This window comes from Trachypithecus francoisi, unplaced genomic scaffold (genome assembly GCF_009764315.1).
Source record: "Trachypithecus francoisi isolate TF-2019V2 unplaced genomic scaffold, Tfra_2.0 Lachesis_group2, whole genome shotgun sequence".
Classification (NCBI taxonomy): domain Eukaryota; kingdom Metazoa; phylum Chordata; class Mammalia; order Primates; family Cercopithecidae; genus Trachypithecus; species Trachypithecus francoisi.
The window spans coordinates 133,547,662-133,567,760 of NW_022681465.1; positions in this window are offsets into that span (position 1 = coordinate 133,547,662).

Consider the following 20,099-nt stretch of genomic DNA (forward strand, 5'->3'; position numbering starts at 1 on the left):
CAAATTTAAAGGAACCATAGGAGAAAAAGAAGCCATAGAATATACTGAGGAGGAACAAACAGAAATAAGAAAATCAACTAATTGTGATATCACAGAGGTCAAGGACAAATTAAACTTTGAGAAATCAAAAATGGTCCATTGTGTCTTATGCTTCAGAGATCAAGGAAACCTAAGGTAGTCATTAACAGCTACTCATTATTTGATTGATGAGATGGCAAGAGTCTGACATCCACATTTTTCTATTAGGCAGAATTAATGTACTAAAGGTCACTCTATACCTGGCACCTGTCTCTCTCATCCATTGTGTTTCTCTGTGCTTACAGGTGTGAGGCAGTTCTCTATACTTTATGTCCCTCACAAGAGACCTTCCCCTCTCCTTCAGTGATTATCACCTTCAAAATCCCAAATTTGGAATGAAAGAGAGAGGTAAGTCATGATGCTGTGGAAGGACTTCGGGAAGCATCAAGTTTCCAGCATAGGCTAGAGACCATTCATTTTGTATTTGGGCCATTTGGTTTTTGCAGAACCACACAGTTGAACAAGAAGATGGGTTACTTGCTGCAGGAATGGGTTTGCCAATTTCTTCCTGTTTGCAGGCCCCATCTCCACATCTAGATTCCAAGGGTCTGATCAGAAACCATAAATATCTCTGAACTAAAAATTCAGACCTAGGTAGTCACAGCCTTACTACTATACTCTGTGATTATACTTCAGTTATTGAACTGCTCTGAGCTTCTGTTTTCTCTTCTGTAAGAATAAGAAGGGTTAGATCACACCATTTTAAATGTATCTCCCAGCTCTAAATTTCTGTCTCTGCATTATGAGCTACTTCTGTATTCCCCAGAGTATCAGCCATTCCATGGAATGCTTCAGTAAATATTTTCCAAAGTATTGAAGGGAGAAGGAGTCATGCATTATTTAACCACCATATGACTACCAGAAAGAAATGGGGTGAAAAAAAACAGAAGGCAAGCTACAACCAAGAAAATTAACATCAGATCAGACTTCATAATTCATGGATTCAGAATAAGAGTAATCTGTCCTGATCTCCTCTATAAATGGTTTATTACTCTAAATTCTAGAAGGCCCTCATATACCAGCTTCATTTACATCATGACCTAACCCCATGGACAATATTGTAACAAAGCAACAAAACACTCCTTCCTTGCCTTCAGCAGTTCACAGACCACAATTCTCCCGGGAATAGACCCCATCACTGCAGTAACATGTATTGGCTGAACTGAAGAGATGAGTTATATCAATTAGGGATCTTTGGTGGCAAGCAACAGAAATTGACTTAAGGGGTAAAAAATCAATTGTTGGAAGTCTACCATGTAGCTGGTAGAATAAAAGGAAAAGTTGGTTAACAAAGCATAAGAAGGACAAGAACCAGACAGCTTGGGGATGTTGGTCACCCACGGCGTTCATAACTCTGCTTTCTTCTGTCTCTATGTGTCTCTGCCCAAGATCCAAATGCTGGGAGAAAACCTGGATTGTCCTGTTCTGGGCCATACACTTACTCCTGGGATCAAAGAGCAGTAACTTTTCCCAGAAGAATGGTGTTTATGTATGTATGTGGTATGAGTGTGTGTAGATATGTATGTGTGTATGCTGTGTGTATATGTGTGTATTCATGGATGCATCTAGATGTGGTATATGTGTAGGTGAGTCTATGTATGTGAGATTGTATGTATGTGCACTGTGAGTTTATATGTGCATGTGTTTGCACTCCTGTGCAGGGGAGGAACATGCTGGAAAGATGAAGTCTATATTATCAGATATTTTTTGGTAACATCTCTAAAATGGTTTTGAATTTCAGTAACATTCCTTACCAGCTATGTAACTAGCTACACAATCTATTCTTTCTAAGCTTTAGTTACTCTCCTCTGCCAAGTGGGAATACTGATACTTGCCTTGCAGGGATATTCTGAGGACAAGACAACGCATGCACACAGTAAGCAGTATGACTGGCACAACAGCCTCAATACATAGGAGTTAATATTCTTACTATTTTATTATCTCTGAGAAAGACTATGATGTTCATAAATAGGTCAAAAGCGAGTCAAAAAAAAAAAAAAAAAGTCCTATTCGATCTCATTCTTCCTGCCCCAAGAGCATCCACATTAGGAAAGTTACTCCCTTCCCTGTTCCCAGAAGGTGGTTTCCTCCCTCTCAACTCAGGGACTTTACTAACGCACTTCTTTGTGCCCCGAATACCATCCTTTCTTACAATCTCACACCTAAATGCTCCCCTTCCTTCGGATTGGGCTTGAAACAATCATCCCCTTAAAGCCTTCAGGGACTCCTCTAGGGTCCCCAGCTCTCTGCTCCTTTGAATGAGAACAACCCCTAGAGGAGAGAGTGTGACTAGCTCAATGGTTGTGACTCCCTGAGGTGCTGTGTTGAGAAGGATTCTGAGACCATATCCAGAATCATGAGGGAAGAGTGCCGTAAAGAATTAGAGATGTCTGGCAGGGGATGCAAGAAGTTGGTGCTGTGAGCTACCTGACACCCGGTTCTGATGCTGCCATGCTAAGCTTTGATTGTATATTGTGCTGGGCTATTCCCTAAATGCTTCAAGGGAGCTCTTTCCTTGAAGCCAAGGACCATGTCTCGTGCTTTTTAATTTATGCCTCATTCTAACTGGTGTGGTGCAACACAAGGCAGGGGATCAATCAAGACTGGGGGAGGACTGATTCATTCCTTGACTAGTAGCCAAGAAGCATGAGGTCATGTACTGAAAACTTGGGAGCATCTAAGGAAGCTGAACAAATGCAATCCCACAACCTTTCCAGTAGGGAACATGGGACTATGGCAAGATCATGGCTTTTGGAGTCAGGAAAAAACTGGGTTAGACTTCAGTTCACCAATTAATTGAGTGATCTTAATGGCTAGGTCATGTAACCATACTAAATCTGTTCCTTGTCCAAAAAAAGTGTGTGTGTGTGTGGTGTGTTGGGTGGGGGCGGGGGGAGCATAATATCCACATTACAGGGTCATTGAGAGGATCAGAAAAGATCAAACAGATAAAAGGCTTAGCCCAGATCTTGGCAGAGAAGCAGCGTTCATTATATCTGAGTTTCATTTAAAAGATTAATAATGAATTTAAGAAGAATTCAGCAAGTACAAATAATATCATTGTCATTGTCATTATGATATAGCAATCTGGTTTCCTAGGAAGACAGTCCACTCTACCTCTTCCTCAGATCATGTCTTTGGGTGGCATTTGTGAGGAATCCTCTCTTGTCTTGGCCTCCAGCAAACCAGGAGGAATGCTCTGTGCTCTCAATGCCCAGTTTGCAGGTAAGTTGGAGCTCTTCCCACCAGCACACAGGTTCTCTTCATAAAGGAGGAGTGGGGGCTAGAAAGTGCAGACACGCTTCCCACTGAATCAAGCCTGTATTTCTCAGGCGAGAGCTAAGCATATTTACACGTGTGGAACATCAGCCAGGATAAACAGAGACCCTGGATTACCTTTGCTTATGTAATTTTCTGGGGAAATCCAGGGCATTAAAATCACTAACTACCCAGAATCCGTTGAAATACGGCCTCCTTTTAGAGCCAAAGTCAATCTAGAACCAACTATACATTCCAACCCATAGATGGGGCATTTATTTTTAACAAGAGCTACCATTTATTGAGTGCTTACTATGTGTTAGGTACTATGGTAAGAACTTAATAGACATAGTCATACTTGATCCTCACAGCAATCCCAAGAGGTAGTACAAACTAACACGTCTCCCCAAATCTATGTAAAACTCAGTCATTATCTGAAACACTGTGTTTCAGTGGTAATTAAAATTCACAGGGACATGGCTGACCTCTGGGCTGTATATCTGCCCTGCCAAATAATCAGTGCAATCACTAGGAGTCCAGTGAGGAGAGATGCTCAAAGGCAAGACTCCGATTCTTGTTTCAGAGCCCCCAGAGATTTTCTCATAGAACGTCCATTAGCCCTGGCAGGCTTTGCTGGTGTAAATCACCACCCGGCACTCAATGAGAATATAGTTATTATAACAATTGCCGCATTGCATGATGCTCATGCCATTCGGAAATGTAGGTCTAATTAGCTCTAAGCTGTAGAAGATTTGAGTATGGTAGTTTCATTTTGGCTTAATGCTTGGTGCCTAGTGTAAAATCTGAATTTATTACTCTTTTTTTAATCATTTCTGCATGGCTCAACCAGTCGTATCAAAACTACTGCATGTTATAGACTTTAAAAAGTGATTCCCTGTAGGCATTTTAAGGTATAGGATCTATTATGGGAAGATATATATTTGACAGCATTCTGTTTATTACTCAGTTCTGCTACATTGTTCATGAACCCAGTGAAAGATGTTCACAGTAGTAAGTAACACTTTATTCCAGGAAGAAAAAAACGCAGGGCGACTTCCTTGAGTAAATACCAGAATCGGCGTGTGGTGCACTGATTACAAGACTAATGAGCGAATGTGTCGCCTACTCCATCAAGACCCTCCAAAACAAGGGAGACTGCTTTAGTGTCTCATATCCCTCTAGATTTTATCCAAAAATATTTTCCCATTTAAAGTACTATGTCTCAGCAGTGGATAATCAATGTTGCAATTCTGAACATTTTTAAAAACAAAACTCAGGTAGCATCATCTGTCCTCCCCCAGGCCCTGAGGGCAGTTACTTGGAGATGGGAATGGAAAGCATCCCTGGTATTCTTTCCCACATTTGTTTCTTTCCTCCATTTGTGTGTCAACTAGTTCATCTTTTCCCCTAGCTGTTGAAGGGAACCTGGCCAAGAAAGTCCCATGAAAAGTCCCACGTGGGCTAAGTTGAGACTTCCAGGAGTGGCCACAGACACAACTTCCTACCTCCACTGCATGCTGGCTCACTTGGCCTCCATCTCCTGGATTTCTCTCATTATTTCTGCATTGCTCCCTGGTCTCCTAGGCTGTGGTTTTGGTCAACCTCTCTGCTTGGCCCTCAGTCTGGGTTCCCTCGGGTGCTCCCCTTATGACTGCTCTGCAACCGCTGTGCTACATCCAACCCATCCACCTGGAACATTAACCTAGGCCTGGTGCTCCCAAGACCCTGACTCACTGGGCCGGGGTTCAGTTAATATTTTTGAAAAGAGGAGGGTTGGCCGGCACAGTGGCTCATGTCTGTAATCCTAGCACTTTGGGAGGCCAAGGCAAGAGGATCACTTGAGGTCAGGAGTTCAAGACCAACCTGGCCAACATGGCAAAACCCCATCTGTACTAAAAATACAAAAATTAGCCAGGTATAGTGGCGGGCACCTGTAATCCCAGCTACTCAGGAGGCTGAGGCAGGAGAATCACTTGAACCCGGCAGGGGGTGGTTGCAGTGAGCTGAGATGGTGCCACTGTATTCCAGCCTGGGCGACAGAGTGAGGAAGGAAGGAAAGGAAGGAAAGGAGGGAGGGAGGGAGGGATTGATTTTAGGTAAAAAGCAAAGTGAACTGAGGCAGTGGGTCCCCCTCAATTCCTGTGCATATTTTCATGCAGCCCTATATAGTACGGGGTCTTTGGTATGGGGTCTTCTCTACTCTAACTCATAAAACTCACCACCACCATGTACGGAGCCCCATCCTTCAGAATGGTTGGCTACAGAATTGGGAAAGTGTCATGGAGAAACCAAGTCAAAGGCCTGACCCCACTGACCTACCAAACCAGCCAACCCAGGTACCACCTGCCTCCAGAGCTCTTCTTATGTACAATAATTCTATTGTTTTTTTTTTTTTTTTTTTTTTTTTAGTAGAGACGGGGTTTGTTTAAACCACTTTCCAATGGCTATTCTCTTACTTGCAGCTGAAAGAATCCTGATTAAGCCACTAGAAGTATGAAAATCTTCTAATCTCAAAGTATGCAAATAGGCAGAGAAAAAATAACACGGACTTGAGACTTGGACCTAGAAGTACATCTTGACTCCCTCACTTAGGAAGCTGATTTCATTTACTGATCTGTCTCCAAACTGGACTATAACCACTTGAGGGCAGGGAGTATGTCTAGTTGTTTTTGTTTGGAGAGAGACTATAATAGAATCTGTTACAAACAGACTGGAATCCAGACTCTGCCACTTATTAGTCATGTGGCCTTGAGCAAGTCATTTAATTGCTCTAACTATAAACAAAAAAATAAAATAAAATAAGGAAAATAGTACCTACTGTATGGACTTGTTGTAAGATAGACTCAGGTAATCCATGCAGTAAACTCCTTAGCATAGTGCCCAGCACATTGTAAGAATTATTTAAAAGGCAGTTAGTAGTATTTTATATTTTGTGTATTCACCACCCACCTAGAATACACCCTGGCATTTAATAGAAACTTGTCAAACAAGTGAATGAATGATGGTACCTTTGCTTATGTTGCTTTTGGTGTTCCAGGGACGTAAATCTTGGAGGCTTGAGACCCTGAAAGCAAGCTGAGCTTATGACGTGGCATAACTTTTAGAATTACAGACTCTAAAAGCTTTTCAGCTGCTTTGTATCAAGCTTGATGTTCCTTCTCCATATTCAAAAATCTCTAGGTAAGATCTGCACAAAAGCAATGTGTCACCTTCTTAGAAAACTTTCTCTTCTTCATCCTGTTCCAGAGGACACAGGGCAGAGATGCCTGCCACTTTTATGTCTGGTGCCAACTTTCTGAAGCTGAAAGGCCCTCTCTGATTTCTGGGGCTGACCCTGCCTCTGCTCTCTGCATCCCCTCTCCAGCTCCCAATCTTGGGAAGCTGTGGCAGTGGCTGGTTGGCAGTGAGAAGGAAGCACAGGACACATTGAGCGCTCAGGGTTAAAAGTGATGGAGTGACAGAGGAACATCTCAGACCAAGGAGCACTGTCAGTGCCAGGATGGCATTTGGGCTTCCAATATGTAGTCACTCAACAAAGATTTCTGAATATCAACCACACATCAAGCACTTAGAGAGGGTGCTGTGGAATGCCACCTGCATCCCTCCTTCAGGATTGGTTCATTCATTTCCACAGCCACTGGGAGTATTGGCTACCGAAGGCTTTAAGCTGAGTCCCTTACCAAGAATGTCTCTTACTAGAAGAAAGCTGCCTTGGTCCAAGATTATGCTTCTTCTCCAGTAGCAGCCCAGATCCAGTGACTATTCATTTCTGGGCACAAAGGTCTAGCCCCGTGCCTAAAGAGCAACCCAAGGGCTATCCCAGACTGTAGGCTGCAGACACACTTGCAGTTACCACTCAGTTCTACAGCTACTTCTGCTCAATCCTGTATCCTCACATCCTCACAGATGGTACTCCTGCAGATGTGCCCAGGAAATCTCCTGCACTCTAGTCACAAGTCTCATTTCCAGGAAATATACCCAACCAAGACAGAATCATTTTAGGCATCATAGATACAGCAATGGATAAAATACAGTTTTCATGACACTATATTCTTTTGGTGAAAGGTAGGAATAAGAATAACAGGAGCAAATAAAAATATATGAGGTTGTGATACATGCTACAAAGACAAGTAAAACAAAGAAAGAAGAGAAAATGAAAGGGGTACTATTTGCAAACACCTCTTTGGGGCAGCCTTCTTTGATATGGGACATTTGGGCAGAGACCTGAGTAAAGTGAGTGATGCATGTCAATATCTGAGGAAAGAATATTTTGGGCAAAGGTAAAAGCAAGAGGAAGGCCCTGAGCAGAAGGTGTGCTTAGTATATCTATAGAATAGTGAGGAGGCCAGATTGGCTGGACTAAGAGAGGGGAAGAAAAAGTTGTATTTATTCTGTTTTTAAATTTCCATTCTAACTGCCATGTGAAAAATAGATTGGGGCCCAGGGCAAGGGTGGCAGCATAAAGACCAGCTAGGAGGTTAATGCAGTCATCAGGTCAGAGATAACCAAAAACCTGAGCATCTTGTTATATGCAAACATGTAAGTTATGCAAAAAATAACTCACTGCCAACCAGCCACTGCCACTCATGCTCAAATGTCCAGGTCCCCCTTCAACCCTCATTTGAGAAGACTGACAGCTGGAGGGGACTGCTTTCTTCAGAAGGGAGTTGTCTGATTAGGTGTTTAACCAGAGATATAATGCTATAAAGATGGTAAGAAGTAGTCAGATTCCAGATATATATTTTAAGGTAGTGGCAATATTTGGTGATGATTAGATATGGGGAAAAAAAGGAAGGAAAGAAGGAAGGAAGGAAGGAAGGAAGGAAGGAAGGAAGGAAGGAAGGAAGGGAGGGAGGGAGGGAGGGAGGGAGGGGAAGGGCAGGGAGGCAGGCAGGGAGGAAGGAAGGAGAAAGAGAGGAAGGGATGGCGGGAGGGAGAAAGGGAGAAAGGGAGAGAGGGAGAGAGGAAGGAAGAAAGGGAAGGAAAAAAGGAAGCAGGGAAGGTGTGAGAAAGAGAGGGAGGGAGGGAGGGAGAAAGGAAGAGAAGGAAGGAGGAAGAAAGGAAGAGAAGGAAGGAGGGAGAAAGGAAGAGAAGGAGGGAGGAAAAGGACGGACTGCTCCAAGATTTGATCTAAGCAGCTAAAATAAAAGATACTATGGGTAGAAATAGGTTTGAGAGATAAAATTCAGTTGCTCAATTGTAAGCATGTTAAGTAAGTTTGAGACATCTATTGGACAATGAAATGGAGTTTTGGATAGGCAGTTGGCAGCCTAGAGTTCAGAAGAGAAAGGTCCAAGCTGAAGATATAAATTTGGTTATTATCAGCATAAAGATGGATTTAAAGCGGTGAAACCAATGAGCTCATCAAGGGTGTGAGTGAAGACAAAGAGGTCAGGGCCCTAGGGCACTCCAGTCATATTTAGAAACCAAGGTGATTAGGAGCCAAGGAAGGCCACTGAGTAGAACAGCCCTGAGATAGGAGGAAACCCAAGTGAGTATGGTGTTTTGGAAGCCAAGTGAAGAGAGTATATTACGAAAAAAAGAGAGATCAACTATTTGTAGGTTGAGTAAGATGCAGCCTACAAATTGATGTTTGGGCTTGGCAATGTGGAATTAAATCACCAACAACTTTAGCAAGAATTTTTTGTGTCAGTAGTGAAAATGAAAGCCTGAATGGAACAGTTCTTGAGAGAATGACAAGGAGAGGAACTCTGAGCAAGTGACAGGATTGCCTGGAGTTCTATGCTGAGAAAGGATTCAGAAGTTAAGTCCAAGTTCAAAGAGTGCTGTGCTTGCTTAGTGATGGCTGCCTTGAGTGCAGATAGGGAAACAGTGATATAGAGAAACAGTGGAAATAGTGGTATGGATAGGGAAACAGTGGTATAGAGAAACAGTGGAAATAGCGGTACAGATAGCGAAACAGGACACATGTTTACCATTCTTGTTCCAGGACATATTGTGGTTCATTCCATCTTTTCTATACACCTTTTTATGGTAACAACCCACTTGGGATACTCATTAACAGAGAATTTAATGCTGTTCCAATAAATTCCTAGGTTTTTTTTTTTTAGCATCCAGATATTCTTGAATAAGAAATGACGTTTTGTATTTACTAGCTGGATAGTTCCAACTAGTTTCCAGTGTGCTATGCAGAGCAATTTATGAGAAACCTCAATATCCTGAAAGAACTCTGGATGTCTTAAAAAGATATCACATCTCTCTGCATAACTTAATAAACAAGGGAGCTTAAAAGGGTAGAAAAATAAACATTTGGTTATGCAATGCATACTTGCATTTCCTATCTCCCTTTTTCCTGGGAGACAAGACCAGATCATTCCGATTGCTACAACAGATACAGCTCTTTTGTACAGTTATTCTGTTTTCATTGAATGTCAGATGAGGCTGTGATATCAAATGGCCATTATACAGTGAGAGAAACTAGTGGGAATGCAAACTGCACAGAAATATTAAAATTTAGGTAATTCAGTGGCCAACTGATTCCCAATAAAACCCACACTTGCTTCCAGTCTTATGTTTTATCTTAGTCTCCAAAAGCAGTTCTTTCATACTTACTCCACTGGAGAAATATTTCCTAGAAGGACACTCGCTATGGTTTTAAAACCGTAATCTCCCTTTACATTTGCATGTTTGCACTCTAGCACACATCTTCTCCGAATTGGAAAGTGTCTTAAGAGTTATCTTGTGCCAACATCTACCCTATGTAGATGAATGTAGGTAAATGAATCCTTGGTGCACTATCCCAAACAGATGGTTCTCAGGCCTTCAGTTCAACACCACTGGTGATGGACGGGTCACTTCTAGAGAAACCAGTTCCCTCCAGCTGTCAGCCTTCTGAAAAGAGAGCAGAAGGGGAGCCTGGACATTAAGGTTATTAGAGTGATATGCACATAGGTAGGTAGGTATGTTTTGTCACATACTCACAGGTTTGCATAACAAGATGCTCCGATTCTTTGGTTATCTGGGATTGGTTTATTTTGATGCTTCTCCAGTCTGTGAGACCCCCAAGACAGAGCAAACTGTCATCTGTCAATTAAACACTCTCCAGCTGTGCCCAGACTTAAGAGGCTGCCATTAAAATAAACTGAGGGCTGTCTGATTTTTAAATCTCTTTTGTTTCTGGGCTAGCAGAGAGCCATGTGGTGGGAGGGTGGAGGGACAACTGGAATAATGGCCTCCTAGTTCTTCAATTACAGCACCAATAATCTCCTTTATATTCTGATGTTTTGTAACATGTGTATGGTTTTGTCGTATTTCATTTTAAAGGCCAAACAAAGGCTGACTCCAATTGCTAAAAACACACAAGGCCCCAGTCACAGGCCTCAAGCAAGGAAACAAACAAATAGAAGCATGGGAACCCAATTTCTGAGATTAAGTATGACAATGGTGTAGAGTCCATATGTCTCAAGAAAAAGAGGACATTTAAAAAGTCTCCAGGGTGCTCTGTGAAATCAGGAACACCCAGGAGCCATGCCATTGTTCATTCTTCAGTGGAACATCATATGGACTCTGTCCTTCCCTTCAACTTAAAGATGGATGGGCAATTGTTTAACCCCAGTGTTTTTAATTAATTAGGTCTGTAACACCAAAGCTTTAAGTGATGTTGTTTAATTTAGACTTTGCTTCGTGGGCTATAGTATTTATTGCTATTTTTTATTCATTTTTATTTTCCATATGACTCAGCCAGTCAAGGAGAACAAGGCTTTGAAATTTTACAAACCAATTCCCCAGAGATAACAGAAAACATCAGATTTATTGTCGCAGCTGAACGATTTTGTAACTTGGGCCTAGGTATGTCCAGAGCAAGAGCAAAAAGTAAAACACATATTTTGGCTTTCTTCACCTGTCGAGAGATGGGGTAAGAACGTGTTTTAGGTCATCTGTGGGTTCTAAATGCTTACTTATAGTCTTGAGAATCAAAACGGCATTCTCTTTCATTCTAGACAAAAAAAGTTCGGTAAGGAGTGATTTATTTTTTAAGGCCAGGCAATCTGGTTGTATCCATCATTACCCTTACTTAATGACCTGCTTGTAAGTTAGCAGCTGCTGTTGCCAACAAGAGGTACCTGGTTTCTAACAGCAGTACCTCATTGCTAGCTGGGGTGAGGGAATAAGAGGACTCAATGGCCAGCCTCAGGGCCACGGGAATGAGTGGACCCAGGTTGAAAAGAATGTGCTTTTTCTCAGTTACCTAGAAGGACTGTAAGTGTCTCCCTTCGAAGAAACTGAAAGAAAAAAAAAAAAAAAAAAAGACCAGTCAAGTACAGTGTCATCTTAAAACTGGACAAAGTACTATGGGGAGAAAAAAAAAAAAAAAAAAAGCAGGGTTATAAGGAAAGTATTTCTAGAAATCACATTTTCTTGGAAAAGAACATAAAATATAATTTTAAGAACAAAATGCCAGTTTATTCCTTTCTAGTGAAAAATCTAATCATTGAGTAAAAAGAAAATATTTGTGCAAGTATGATCTGGGCATTCTCTTCCTGCTGTCAAGTTGAATGGAAAGCCAGATGTAGGATCAGAGCGGGACTTGGTGCTCTGGGATCAGCAGGGAAAGGCTGGATAAATGGGATATTTAATAGCAAAGGCTGGATAAATGGGATATTTAACAGGGACAAAGATCTGCCAATTGGACCATAAATGTTCTGAGTCCTTCAGCAGGAACTCTTTGTCTTCACAGCCATTTTAGCCCTAACCTGGCACTAGCACCAAAAATAAAGAGATACAAAACCAAAATCAAGCTTCTTTCATTGGTCTTTGAGTAGTCCACAGAGGGTGTGGCTGCTTCCTTCCAGGGTGATCTGGAAGGAGGAGAATAGCCAAGTTCACACGTACAAGCACTGACCCATACATTCAGAACACTAAAGACAGCTGAGATGTAGACTAAAGTGCAACTCTAGAAACTCATTAATTTATGTGCCAGTCCTTGAATTTACAATTTAAAAAAAACTAATTACCTTCAAAGGATGATAGAAGCAATTCATTATCTTTAAAACTAGTAAAGAAAGGAAGAGAATCAAGCATTTATCCTGTATCTCCTATATGAACAATACCATTGGGTAATCAAAAAGTAGATGAGGGGAAGCATCCATTTATGTTTTCCAGCTAATAAATGACAAGGAAATGATAGCATTACATATCACCATTTGGCAATTTTCAGTGATTTAATGAATCCAAGCACTGAGCATTGGCTAATGTTAACATTTCTTAAAAAGACCAAAAATCAGAGAGTATGTGCCTCTTAGTAAAATAACTCAATGCCACCTGCCAAATCAATTGAATCTGAATCTAACCAAGTCTCTGAATGTAGCTCCCAATTTGCAGAAAATGAAGAGGACAGAGGAACATGTTGGACTGTACAATGAGTATGCCATCAGCAATGTTTATATTGTAGGAAAACTATAGGTCAAAAGGTAAATTGCAAGAAAAAGAAAAGGATGGATGAGGAAACTGTACATTAAAAGAGACTTGAAAGACGTGCTAATTTTCTTAATGGGCAAGACTACAGTAGTGTCTAGGGAGGCATGCCTGGATGATAAAATTGTAATGGATGCAAAGAAGTGATTACTAGGAAAGTCAGGATAGGATTACTTTTGGGGAAGGTGAAGGGGTAAGATGCATAGGGCCACCTAGAGAGCCTTCTAGGATGACTGGTGGGGTTTTATATCTTGACTTTGATGGTAGTTATAAGAGTATTGCCTTATAACTCATCAAACTATACAAGTATTTTGTATGACTTTTTGTATCTGCATTTGATTTCACAATGAAAGGTTGGCAGAATGAGCAACCTACTCTTTTTCTCCTTTGTTTTATTTTTATGGTTACCTGAGACCGAGAAGGACTTTACACACTGTAAGAGGTTATGCCAATCATTCTAATACTGCCAAATGTCAAGATATATTAACAGCTATGTAATGGACTATGTCCATTTTAATCTGGTGATTTGGCTCTGTCCTTGACACCTCTTAGGGCTACTTTGGCCCAAAAGCAATGTTTCTAAGAGGTCCTCCATGAGTACAAGCCCAATAGCAATAGTAGGCCTTATTTCCTAGTGGTGACAAATAGGACAGGTAGTTTGAGACGGCTGAAGTCATTCTCTTTAATAGTCATCCCCTCTGTATACCAGACGGTGGTGGTAGTGTGGCTATCTGGAATGGGAGGGTGACTTCAGCATCCAGCATACTGTCAAGATTTTTAAAATGATCTTATCAAAGCTGGTCAAGAAATCACACACCATTTAGGACTCCTTTTCTCAGTTATAACCAAGTGGCAAAGCTACAAACAGGTCATAAAACCCTTCCAGGGCATGCAGTGGGGTGGGGGAGATTGTTGTTAAAAGGATCCCAAAAGACGGGAGAGAGAGGATGACTTCAGCAATATCCATTTCTACAGATCCCTATCCAGCCTTCCTCCACTGCTGCACAGGCCTTGGCTGCATATGTGTCTCCCTGGCCCAGTAAAATAAAAGCCCCAGCACTTTCCACAGATGAGCCCATCTCATTCCCAGGCAGCTGGCAACCAATGCCTGGATATGGGAGAACTGCTGCCTTGAAAGGAGAAGTGAAGACCTCAGCCTCAATCCCACAAGCTCTCTCTACTTGGCATTGTAGGTCCCTGCTCCCAAATCATTTCTATTATTTTTAATAAAGATGATGATAAATTATTTTTGAAGTTCATGGCTCAAGAGCTCTTGGGACTGGCTTATTTTAAATTGGCCAATAAAGTGCCTGAGTCAAGGCAGATTGTGAGGGGATGCAGAGATTTGGGAGTACGGAGCACGGGAGAAGAGGGAGCTATTGGAAAAATCTTCAAGCACAAAACACTTTATAAGTCTTCAAAGCACTTTTAAAGTCAATCTGATATGTAACTAAAAGCTTACGAAACAGCACATACATTTCCCTCACCTAGACCACATTCACTCTGGGCATATAAAATCCAAGATGCGAAGTTTTATGGGAACTGGAACCCATAATGGGTGAGCTTGTCAGGAAGTTACTGAAATAGGATTTTTGATAACCTAAGCCGGTGGCACCCTACAGCATAGACAATGGCTTTCCCCACCCAAAACCCTGTAAGGAAATATGGACTTCATCCCTTCAGGGGACAAGATCCATGGACTCTGTGATAATAATCCCTGTGATAGAAGACATCATGTCCAATATCCCTAGCTTATCAATGGGAAACTAGAGCCCAAGGAAGAGATACACTGGTTTAAGGTCACTGAAATAGATTCTAATTCTACCCTCCTCTTCTTCTTTGATGACAAAGTCCCAATGCTATTTGGGTAATCACTTGCCATACAGACGTGTACTCAGAAAAGGGGCCCCGGACCACTCCCAGAAAGAATGAATCATGACAAATCCATGTCAATCACAGTGGTCTCACTGCCCATAATAGGGATTGATTTAGTCATGGATATGGAACCAAATGCAGTCAATGGGATCTGAGGGTAGTCTGCTGGAGAATTTTCAGGAAATACTTGCCTCAATTAAAAACAAGAAGAAGAAAACGAAATACATGGAACAAAACACCTCTGTACTGCATGGAATACTACATTGTCTGCATATGACAGCTTAAACTTCTATAGTCACAGTACAATCATGACAGGAAGGCTAAGTAGAAAGATGCCAGCCAGGTTCTCGATGAGGTCATGAAGCTGCTACTCTGGACTTCTTGTCATTTGAGCTAATATATCCTGTAATTGTTTAAGCCATGTTCTGTTGTACTTTTACCCTCTTGTAATCTAAAGCATCTTAGTTGATAAAATCACACAGAAAGTTTGTGGCAGAGCTGGGACTAGAATGCAAATGTCATAACTCCCAGGTCAGTGAAAGCCTCCGTCTAAGGGACTGGTGAAGTCTGTGTGCAGTTCCATCAGTCAGAGATAGTCTAGGTCATGCTGCAGTAAGAAGCAACTCCCAAATTTCAGTGGCTCACAAGAGCAAGATTCCGTTTCTTGCTTATGGAACATGTCCATCAGGGCTGGCTAAAGTTCTACTTTAGGAACCTAGACTGATAGAGAAACTCTCCTGAAATATTGCTGGTCTTGTGACAAAAAGAAAAAGAGAGAATGGCAAACAATGAACTGGCTCCTAAAACTTCTATTCAGAAATGACAGCATCACTTTCACTCCCATTTCATTAACCAGAGCAAGTCACATAATCCCACAACTTCAATGAGAAAAGGGAGAACAATTTCCTTATAAAAACACCACATTTAGTATGCATTGAATGCTTCTAAGAAAAAGCTAAGCACCATAGAGGTAACTAAAACGGCTGCTAAATTGTTTTGAAAACACCCCTGAACTTTAGGATATTTTATGAAAACAGAAAAACTGCCATGCCGTTTTATAATAAACTCTTCTTTAAAATAGCTTTTCATCATAGAATGATCCATTAAATTGTTTTCTAAAACAGTAAAGGTTTAAAAAATAAAATAAAATGCCTTGCTTTCGTAATCCCACCCACTATAGATAAATCACTGATAAACTGGGATATGTTCTTATCCTTTTCTATGTATATTCAACATGTCTGTACATATATGTGTGCATTTATCCATATCTATACACATATATATGGGACTTATGACCAAAAAATCATTTTATAAAATTATACATAATTTTTTACACTATATGAATATTTTTGCTTCTCAATATATAGAGTTACTTCTTTCTTTTTAATAATTACATAGTATTTTACTTTGATAATATATTATAAATACATCATTTATATATAATCTCTCCAGGGAATGAATAGGTCATTCTAGTTTTCACTATTACAAAAAATTATGTATTGGATAATCCTTTTACATAAAAATATAAATCTTTTCACACTTCTCTGAATATATCTATAGAACAAATTCCAAGAAGTAGAATTGCTGGGAGAAGAAATACGCTCATTCAAAATTTTGATAGATATTTTGCCAAATCATTCTTCAAAAACCTTCTACCAATTGTACCATTGGACTGTTGGGCCCATTGAATCCAGCCAACAGTGTGTCAGGTAGTGATCATTTTAGGCAAAAGTATGTGCTGAGATCTCTATATGTAGTCAATACGAAAGACACAAAAGACATATTTATAATGGTCCTTCTTCTCAATAAGCTTAAAAGGAGTGAGGGAGAGAAAAGAGACATGTGAAAATACTAAAAACACATAAATCACTGAGATAGTGTAAGAAACTGGATCAGGCAGACACTGAGACAGCTGCAAATTACAGGTAAGCTAAGCTAAGGGAACATTGTATGGCACAAAGAGTGTCCCATGTAGGGACCAGGGAGGCTTCCTGAAAAGAAGCAATGCCATTAGAGGAAAGGAGATGAAGCTTGGAAGCGAGCTGTTATAGATGAGTTTGATGGCAGTACTGGGAGGAAAAGGGATAGTTTTCTCTGGGCTGGTGAGCTCACATGATTGGCATGTTGAGCTAATGACATTAGGATCAGTGCCTCTACTTGAGGCCAAGGTTCTACATAACCATCTGTCTTGGGTCAATTTACTGCAAACTCTCTTAGCAACAGAGGATTGGTATGAATGGCCAGCATAAAGAAAGGAGACTAGAAGAGTTCTGCTCTCCATATCTGAGTTCCTAAGCTATAAACCCCCAATATAGCAAAGCCATTCTATCCCCTGGAGTAAAAACTAAATCAGGCAACCCAAAGGATATGTTTCAGTCCCTGAAGGGTCTAGATTCTTAGGTTCTTCACAAGTACCTTGACACTTAGCTCTGGCCAGATGTGGTGGCTCATGCCTATAATCCCAGCATTTTGGGAGAGAGAGGAGGTACAGATCACTTGAGCCCAGGAGATTGAGACCAGCCCCGGCAACATGGTGAAATCCCATCTCTACCAAAAAATACAAAAATTAGTCAGGCATGGTGGTGTGCACCTGTAGTTCCAGCTATTCAGGAGGCTGAGGTAGGAGAATCACCTGAGCCCGGGAAGTCGAGGCTGCAGTAAGTGGTGATTGTACCACTGCACTCCAGCCTGGGTGACAAAGTGAGACCCTGTCCCAAAAAAAAAAAAAAAAAAAAGACCATTTAGTTTTCAGTAGAATCTAAAAATAAAAAATAAATGGGGTTACCATTAGTCTCCTTATAAGCTTAGATTTTTCAGGATTAAAAAAACAGAACCGACTTCAAGCTTAGAGGGCAGTATGCAAATGCATGGTACAAATGCTACCACAAGCCCCTTCCAAGCTCTTGACATCACCAGTTGATCACAACACTCTTCCACTAGGCCTAGAAACAGCCTCAGAATTCTCAATACAGCCTTTCCAGCAACCACTACCAATCAATTGGAATTGGCACTGCTATTGAAGCCCATTTGTCATCCCTGGCCTACAGTAGCAGAGAGTCATTTCCTCGCCAAGCATTCTTTCCCATAGGATCACCTATTACCTCACCAAGCATAAGTCTTTCCTCAGAAGCTGTAGGCATTGAGACCTCACACAGGCCTGGATGAAGTCTCAGTGCCTATGGCTTTGAGTTCACCTCGTTGAGTGTTTTCCATCAGCCCCCACCATACCTATCATAGCATCCTCTCCTCCAAGCCCCAGCATTCTCTTAAGAGCATTTCCCATGAAGGTATTCACCTATCATCTGTTTTCCTGCCACCTAAAGATAGTTACTTCCATTGTTCTTTCAATAAATATTTGCTGAGAGCCTACTGTGTGCCAGGACATGTTCTACACACTGGTGACGCAGGAACAGACAACAGATAAAAATCCCTGCCCTGTGGAGCTTAAATTAGAGGGGGAAGACAGGCCATAAACAAGGTAAACAAGTAAAATGCACAGCAGGCTAGTTGAAGCTAAATGCCAATGAGAACCCATACAAGCAGAAAAGGGGGATAAGGAGTATTGGGAGGTAGGAAATGGATTAAAATTTTTAAAAGGGAAGACTTTACTGGGGAGATAAAATTCGAGTAAAGACCTGAAGAAGGTGAAGGTGAAGGTGAAAGTGAAGGATATGCCATGCAGATATCCGGATATGCCATGAATTCCAAAGATAGGAGGCAGGAGCAGGTCAGGAGGGGAGGAGGCCAATCTAAGTGGACAATCTGGGGAGGACAGGAGTGGAGGTCAGAGTCAAGGATCTTAATCAGGATCTTGAAGGATCAAGATCATAAAGGGTTTCATTGTGGCAGCCAAAAGAAGGATCACTGACATCCATGGTCGCTTCCTTCACCAAGATTCTACTCATTATGGGAGACAATAAAGAATTACTACTGGCAATTTATTCTAAATATAAGAGATCTAGCAAGTTTATAAAAGGAAGACAGAAAGTGCCAGGGAGATATAATAAGACAACTTGATGGCATCTGGTGATCAGGGAAGGCTTCATGGAAGAGGGAACATCTAAGCTGAGTCCTCAAGTGTAAGAAAGAGATTGTCCAGCAAAGAAGGGGAAAGAAAGTGCCAAGCATGTGTTCAAGGAAGCTGGAGAGGTTAACAAAAGAGCCCTGCCCTCAGTTTTAACTTTTTGTGAAAAGATCTTTCTGACTGCCATGTCACCGTTCATGCTAATCGCTGACATTCTTGAATGAAAGTTGACCTTGCTTCTTTTCTCATTAATTGTCTTGAAAGCATGCTTTTCATTTCTGCTCAGTGGGGCTACTTCCCCCCATTCATTCTTGTGAAACAAATCCTTGCCCACTGCTCATCTGTCTGGGAATAGGTAAGTCCCCAGAGATGGTTTCGTAAATCAGGGCAGACACATATGTATGAGAATTCTTCTCCTAGAGTTAGAAAAAGAAAAATCTGGTCTCCTCTCTTTGCTTCACACTTTTTCCATACAGAAACTCAACAGATTAAAACCATTTCAAACTGGGATGAAACCATCTGGCTCCCAGAATCACACATTGTTTTACAAGACACAATGGCTAGAAATGGCCCTTTTCTGTCTTGGTGGAAATGAACCAGACTTTTCCCATTTACTATTCATGGTCATTACACGAAGGTCAATTAATTCATTTGTAACCCGTGTAGACAGCGTGTAAGGTGTCACAGGTGATCTGGAACATCAAAGACGACATCCCTTCCTTCTGCCTGAAATCATCTTGAGCCCTCAGTTTTTCTCAGAAAGCAATGTTTACAAATCTCCAGGCAGCAGGAATTTGATGGTGGTGTTTGGTTGTGCTTTTTGCATTCTGAAGTTCCTGGTAGATTCCGTACTCTAAATTAGGCCTCAAAAATATTTCTTATTAAAAATTTATACAGCTCATGACAGCCTCTTTCTAGAACATAACCCCTAACTAATTCATGTTCACTTACCCTGCAGTTTTCTATTTATAATATTTTACAATTTCTGTGTATTTGTATTATAAATTATTAAATGACATCAAGGTTTTTATTTTGATGAGAGAATTTTTGATGAATTTGACAGTGTAATTACTTCAGATCCCGCTCTGGATTGCTGAGAAAATATTTAATTTTATTTACCTCGATGAATAATTAAAGAGTGCAAGTGGTGGGCTTCCTTGCTGTGCCTTCTAGCTTCTTCGGTTTGCTTCTTGCTAATTAAAATAGTGATGCTTATGTGTGCAGTGGCTTAGAGAAACAAATTACCAATGGGGTGGGGGCGGTATTGTAGGATAAGACTTTAGAAAACCACAAGGAAAAAGAGAGGAAGGAGGGAGACAATGAAAATTTTGCTGTGATTCATTTCATTTTTCTTGCAAGAGCAAGTAGAGAAAAGAGCGGTCTCCTTGTTTATTTAGTGAACTACCCTTTCCAACTCCAGGAACTTCTT